Consider the following 7524-nt stretch of genomic DNA (forward strand, 5'->3'; position numbering starts at 1 on the left):
AGGACGTACCCCCCGAAAATATCCGGTGCCAGTGTGACATTGCACGAGAGCGAGATGAGGCCAAAAAAATGACAAAGGCAACGGGTACCATTTGCACAGAAGTGCTCCGAAAAATACAAGTGCACGGGGTTTTTTGACGAGGGACAGGCTCCAATTATCAGATTTCCCACTTTTACCATTTGCACGAGAGAGAGAAAATAGAAGAGGAGGGAAAAGAGGTTTGAGCTCGAGAATGACAAGTGCCACGGGACCAGGTGCGAGAGCGAGCGCTCCGAAAAAATGTCAATTTTCCACGGGGCCATTGCACGAGAGGATAGTGCTCCGAAATATATCAGAGTGCCACGGGACCTTGACGAGAGGGAGAGTGCTCCGAAAACCCAAGTCCCCGGGGTTCCCATTCACGAGAGAGACCAAGAGAGACAGGACGCGCTCAGAAAAATGACAAAGTGCCACGGTGGCCATTTTCACACAAGAGAGTGTCCGAAATATCAAGGGCCTGGGGGCCCCAGTTCCCAAAGGGAGCGTGCTCCGCAAAATATCTGAGTTCCACGGGTACCAGTTGCTCGAAGGGAGGCTCCGAAAAATATCGGGCCCCGAACGGGACCATTTTTCACAGAGGGAGAGGCTCCGAAAACCCAGCGGCCACGGGACCGTTGCACGAGGGGAGGCTCCAAAAAATATCGAGCGCCAGGGGGGCCCCTTTTTTGGCACGAGGGGGAGAGTGCCCGAAAAATATCAGGGGCCCACGGGTGACCATTGCCGAGAGGAGAGTTGCTCCGAAATTTCACAGCGTGCCACGGGGGACCTATTTGAAACGGAGTGACGAAGAGAGAGAGAAGAGAGAGGAGAGAAGAGCGCTGCAGAAAATGAAAAGTGCCCACGGGTGCCCATTTGCACGAGGACGTGCTCCGAAAAATATCAGCATCCCAGGGTCCCCCAGTTGCCGAGAGGAGGGTGCCCAAAATATCGACCCCCACGGGGGCCATTTTGCACGAGAGGGAGAGGGCCCCAAAAATATCGGAGGTCCGGGGGACCATTTCCCCGGAGGGAAGTGCTCCAAAATATCAGCGTGCCAGGGGTTTACCATTGCATAGAGGGAGAGTGCTCCGAAAATGTCAGAGTGCCACGGGGGACCAATTTTCAACGAGAGGAAGTCTCGAAAAACACAGAGGGGCGGTGCCCTTTTTTCGGGAGAAGGAGCGACAGAGAGAAGAGAGGAGAGAGAGAGAGGCGAGCTTAGAAAAAAGACAAGTGCCACGGTACCATTGCCGAAGGGAGAGTGCCCCCGAAAATTCAGGTGCCACGGGGGCCGTTGCACGGGGGGGTGCCCGAAAAAAAAGGGGGGGAAGGGGGGGGCGTGCTCCGAAAATATCAAGTCCAGGTGCCATTTGCAGAGGGAGAGTGCCCCAAAAAAAAAATACGAGGCCACGGGGGACCATTGCACGGAGGAGAGTGCTCCGAAAATATCTGTTTCACGGGGGATAGTTCACGAGAGGAGGTGCTCCGAAAAATTAAAAAGAGTTCCACGGGAGGCATTGCCGAAAAGGAGAGTGCTCCAAAAAATAATCAGATTCCACGGGGACCAGTGACGAGAGGGACGGCCCGAAAAAAAATCAGGTGCCACGGGGGACCACAGGGAAAAAAGGGAGCGCGCTCCAAAAAATATCAGTTGCCAGGGGACCAGTTGCACGAGAGGGGAGGTCCGAAAAAAAGGCCACGTTTGCCCATTTCCCCGAGAGAGAGCGAGAGAGACAGAGAGGAGGGAGAGAGAGAGAGAGGGGGGCGAGCAGCTCAGAGAAAATCCAGGTGCCCGGGTGCCAGTTGCCCGGAGTACGCCAGAAAAAAAAAAAAAAAAAATGACCAGTCGCGGTGACCATTTTGCACGGAGGGAGAGTGCTCTAAAAAAATTTTCAGAGTGCCACGGGGGCCCAGTTGTTGCCAAAGTGTACTTTTTTTTTTGCTCAACTATGCAAAAACGTTTTTTTTTTTTTAGCCTTTGAGATAGGAAAAACCCTTCTGTTGGCTGAAAAGGGACAGGGGCATAGGCAAAAATAGGGAAACGAAGAAAAAGACTCAAACAGCGGAGAAAATTTAAAAATTCACCTCTAGCTCTTTTTGACTGACGGAATCCCTCCCCCCCTGGAAGGGCTTCGCGCGCCCGGCTGGATGAAACCGGGCCGATGCGCGAGCGTTGGGCCCCCTTGGGCTTTTTTTGGGGCTGGCAAAGGGCCCGCCCGCCCGGGAGAAGCCCCCCGGGTTTCCCAGCCCCCCACCGTGTCGTGGGGGCCCCCTGCACCCCCGGAGGCAGCGAGACCCAAATCGGCCGAAACCACAGAAGCTGCCGATCCGAGCCCCGGGGGTCAGGAAAGGGAGAATAGGTAAGGCCTCCCTGCTTCCGCCCTCCCCGGGGGCCCCGGCTGAGACCGCTTTTCCCCCTGTGCCCTCCCTTCCGAGCGAAACAAGGGTCTTTTTTCGACAGTGCTCTCGGCCCGAGGCCGCCGCCGCCCCAGCGGGGCCCCGGGCAGGGGCCCCCCTAGCCCCCCCCGGTTTTCCGTAAAAAATTAGGGCCGGTTTTCCTTGTTGATCCTGCCAGTAGCATATGCTGTCTCAAAGATTAGCCATGGGATGTCTAAGTACACAACTGCCGTACGTGACACTGGCGAATGGCTCTTAAACCATTTATGGTTCCCTTGAAGCGCTCCAACTTTACTGGAGACCTGTGTCAATTCTAGAGCTAATACATGCCGACGCGCTGACCCTCCCAGGGGATGCGTGCATTTATCAGACCCAAAACCCATCCGGGGTGCCTCGCGCGCCGCCGGCCGCTTTGTTGACTCTAGATAACCTCTGGGCCGATCGTCACACGCCCCTCCGTGGCGGTGGGACTTCTCATCATTCGAATTCTGCCCTTCAACTTTCGATGGTACTTTCTGTTCTTGCCCTACCAGTGACCCGTACAGGGGGAATCAGTAGTTCGATTCCGGTAGGGAGCCTGAGAAACGCTACCACATCCAAGGAAGGAAGCAGGCGCGCAACATTACCCACTCCCGACTCGGGAGGTATGACGAAAAATAACAATACAGGACTCTTTCGAGGCCCTGTAAGTGGAATGAGTACACTTTAAATCCTTTAACAGATCCATTGGCGGGCAAGTCGGTGCTGCCACAGCCCGCGGTAATGCCAGCTCCAATAGCGTATCTTAAAGTTTGCTGCAGTTAAAAAGCCTCGTAGTTGGATCTGGGATCGCGCTGGCGGTCCGCGCGAGGCGAGCTACCGCCTGTCCCGCCCCTGCCTCTTCGCGCCCCTCGTGCTCTTAGGCTTGCTGTCCCGCGGGTCCGAAGCGTTTACTTTGAAAAAATTTAGAGGTTCAAACAGGCCCGTCCCTGATAACCGCATCTAGGATAATGGAATAGGACTCCGGTTCTATTTGTGGTTTCCAGAACTGGGGCCTGAGTAAAGGGACGGCCCGGGGCATTCGTATTGTGCCGCGGAGGTTGAAATTCTTGAACCGGCGCAAGACGACGAAAGCGAAGCTTTGCAAGAATGTTTTCATTAATCAAGAACGAAAGCGAGGTTCGATACGATCAGATACCGTCGTAGTTCCGACCATAAACTTGCCAACTACGCTCCTGCGGCGTTATTCCCATGACCCGCTGCAGCGTCCCGGGAAACCAAAGTCCTTTGGGTTCCGGGGGGAGTATGGTGCAAAAAGGCTTGAACTTAAAGGAAGGGACGGGAAGGGCACCACCAGGAGTGGAGCCTGCGGCTTATTGTGACTCAACGCCGTGAAACCTCACCTGCCCGACACGGAAAGGATTGACAGAGTGATAGCTCTTTCTCGATTCTGTGGTGTGGTGCATGGCCGTTCTTAGTTTGTGTGAGCGTTTGTCTGGTTATATTTCCGATAAGACCGAGCTCACTCGGCAGCTAACTAGTTACGCTGGCCCCGAGCGGCCGCGTCCAACTTCTTAGAGGGCAAGGTGGCGTTCAGCCAACGAATTGATCACTAACAGGTCTGTGATGCTTCGAATTCCGGGGCTGCACAGCGCGCCACACTGATGGATCAGCGTGTGGTTTACTCCTTCGCCACAGGCCGCGGGTACCCGCTGGAACCCACGCGTGATTAGGGATCGGTATTGCACTTATTTCCCCATGAACGAGGAACTTCCCAAGAAGCGCGGTCCATATCCCGTTGATTAAGGTCCCCTGCCCTTTTGACCACCGCCCTCGCTACTACCGATTGATGGTTTTTACGTGAGGTCCTCGTCGGCCCCTCCGGGGTGGTCACTCCTGGCGAGCGCCGAGAACGATCAAACTTGGACTATCTAGAGGGAAAGTAAAATTCTAACAAGGTTTCCGTAGTGAACCTGCGGAAGGATCATTAACGGGAAAGCCTGGGCCGACCTTCCCTCGAGCCGACGACCGGCTGACCTTCCTTCCCTCTCCGCGTGGGGATGGCCGCGCGCCTCCCCTACACAACACCGGCTTGCGGGCCACCCCCGCACGCCTCCGTAGCCCTTCCAGTGGGCCCGGGTTTTTTGAGGCCCTACCACGCCGGTTTGAAGACCGGGCGCCGACCCCTCGCCTCCGCACCGGGTGTCACATAGGCTCGTGCGGCGACGCCGCGTTCCGCCGGGTACTCCGCCCAATCTAACGTCCTCGGACGTTGTCGTGTTTCAGACCGTGTCCGGGCCGGGACCGCCCGGAACGGCGCCCGGACAGCCTTGTCGATACAGAGACACAACAGAATGAAAAAAAAACCTGTCTTTCGAGTCCTCACAGCTTCTTGTTGGAGAAAAAAACAAAAAAAAGAGTAGCCTCCTCAGCGTGGTATCACTCGGCTCAGTGCTGAGAAGAACGGCAGCTAGCCTCGAGAATTAATGTGAGATTGGCAGGCCACATTGATCATCGACACTTCTGAACGCAAAGCCTTGCGGCCCCTGGTTTCTTCCCGGGCTAACGCCTTCCTGAGTCGCTTACCATCCGATCGGGTCCTCTCCCGCCCGCATGGATACCCCGCGGCTGGGGTCTCGCAGGGCGTCGGAGGATAGGTCCGCCCTTCCTCCCCCGGCTTCTGCCCTTCGTCCCCCTAAGCGCGACCGCCTGTCTCGGCACTAGGTTGCTGGGAACCCTCACCCTCGCGTCCTCCTCCTCCTCCCCTTCTCCTTAAGGGCGCGGGAGCGTTCCGCCCACGCTCGAACGAGCGCGGCTGCCGGTGTCTCGCCATCCGCGCTGCCCGTGCCTCGCGCTCAGTCGTGGCGCCCGGACTGCAGTTGGGGCCTGCTCCGTCGCGGCCCTCGGGGCGAAGGGCTAACCCCCCCTTCCATTGGTTCCCGGAGACGAGGACGCCGGAGGCGACGAGAGCGGCCGCCATACGGTCCTCCTCGCCCCCACCTTCTGACTACGACCTCAGATCAGACGCGGGCGACCCGCTGAATTTAAGGCATAATTACTAAGCGAGGAAAAGAAACTACCATATTCCCTCAGTACGTCGAGTTAAGAGGGAAGAGCCCAGCGCCGAACCCCGCCGTCCGCGAGCGTGGGAAATGTGGGCGTACGGTGACCGCTCTTCTCCCGGCGACGATCGTGGCCTGAGTCCTTCTGATCGAGGCTCAGCCCGTGGACGGTGTGAGGCCGTAACTGCCCCCTCGCGCCGGGGCGTCGTATCTTCTCGGAGTCGGGTTTGTTTGGGAAATGCAGCCCAAAGCGTGTAACTCCATCTAGGCTAATACCGTGCACGAGACCGATAGTCGACAAGTACCGTAAGGAAAGTTTAAAGAACTTTGAAAGAGAGTTCAGAGTGCGTGAAACCGTTGAAGGATAAACGGTGGGGTCCGCGCAGTCCGCCCGAGGATTCAACTCGGCGGGCCCTGGTCGTGCCGTGCCGGGTCGCTGATCCCCTCGTGGACCGGCCCCCCTGCCGGACCGTCCCCCGCCGGCGCATTTCCTCCCGGCGGTGCGCCGCTACCGTCTCCGGGTCGGCTTGGAAGGGCCCGAGGGAAGGTGTCTCGTCGCCGTCGGCGTCGAGCGTTACAAGCGCCCTCCCTCCAAGACCTCCGCCGCTTCCCCGGGCGAGGGAGACGACCGCCGTCCTCGCCTTCCCGCCGGCCCCTCCGGCCCCCGCCCCTCCGGTGGTTGGTGCCCTGCGGTGGCCCTCCGCTCGGTACTGGCCCCCGCCTCCGACGCGACTGTCGACCGGGTCGGACTGTCCTCATGCGCACCCGAACCGCGTCGCGCCGCCGGCGGGCCTGCCCGACGATACACGGGCGCCAGGGGTCTGCGGCGATGTCGGCAAACCCACCCGACCCGTCTTGAAACCGGACCAAGGATCCTAACGCCTCGCAGAGTCAAGGGCTCTCGTCGAAACCCCCCTGTGGCGCATTAAATTCGGGGCCGGCGCGCGCCGGCCGAGGTGGATCCCTCTCGCGGCCCCCCTCGCGCCCTCGGCCGGGGGGGTACCCCCGGGCTTGGGCGCACCACCGCCCGCTCGCCGCCTCTGTCGGGAGGTGGAGCGTGAGCGCGTGCGATAGGACCCGAAAGATTGTGAAACTATGCTGGGCAGTCGAAGCGCTAGAACCTGGTTGAGGTCCGCATCTTTCCTGACTTGCAATCGCGTCCCGTGCCGACCTTGGTATCGGGGCTAAAGACTACTCGAACCATCTATTATCTGGTTCACTCCGAAGTTCCCCTCAATCTGCGCTCGATGTCTCGCAGTTTTATCTGGTAAACCGAATGATTAGAGGTCTTGGGGCCCAAACGTCTCAACTATTCTCAAACTTTAAATGGGTAGAAGCCCCGCTCGCTGGCTTGGACCGGGCGTGGAATGCGAGCCCCTTAGTGGGCCACTTTTGGTCAGCAGAACTGGCCTTCGGGATGACCCGAAGCCGGTTAAGGCGCCCGATCCGACGCTCATCAGACCCCAGAAAGGTGTTGGGTACACAGATATAGACAGCAGGACGGTGGCCATGGAAGTCGGACCCCGCTAAGGAGTGTGTACAACGCCCCCACCTGCCGAATCAACTAGCCCTGAAACTGGATGGCGCTGGAGCGTCGGGCCATACCCGGCCGTCGCGGGCCACGGGAGACCGCGAGGGCTACGCCCGCGACGAGTAGGAGGGCCGCCGCGGTGAGGCACTGAAGCCTAGGGCGCGGGCCCGGGGGGAGCCGCCGCGTGTGCCAGATCTGGTGGGATACAAATATTCAACGAGAAACTTTGAAAGGCCGAAGTGGAGAAGGGTTTCCATTGTGACAGCATTGAACATGGGTCGTCGGTCCTAAGAGATGCGAACGACCGTTCGGAAGGGAGGGTCGATGGCCTCCGTCGCCCCCTGGCCGATCGACAGGGAGTCGGGTTCAATCCCCGATCCGTAGTGGCGGAGACTGGCGCCGGCAGGCGTCCATGCTGTGACGAAACCGATCCCGGAGAGCCCGGCGGGCCCCGGGGAGAGTTCATCCTTTTCTTTGTGAGGGCATGGGCGCCCCTGGAATGGGTTCGCCCCGAGAGAGGGCCCGACCGTTGGAACG

This window comes from Anguilla rostrata, unplaced genomic scaffold (assembly GCF_018555375.3).
Source record: "Anguilla rostrata isolate EN2019 unplaced genomic scaffold, ASM1855537v3 scaf1109, whole genome shotgun sequence".
In the NCBI taxonomy this organism is placed as follows: domain Eukaryota; kingdom Metazoa; phylum Chordata; class Actinopteri; order Anguilliformes; family Anguillidae; genus Anguilla; species Anguilla rostrata.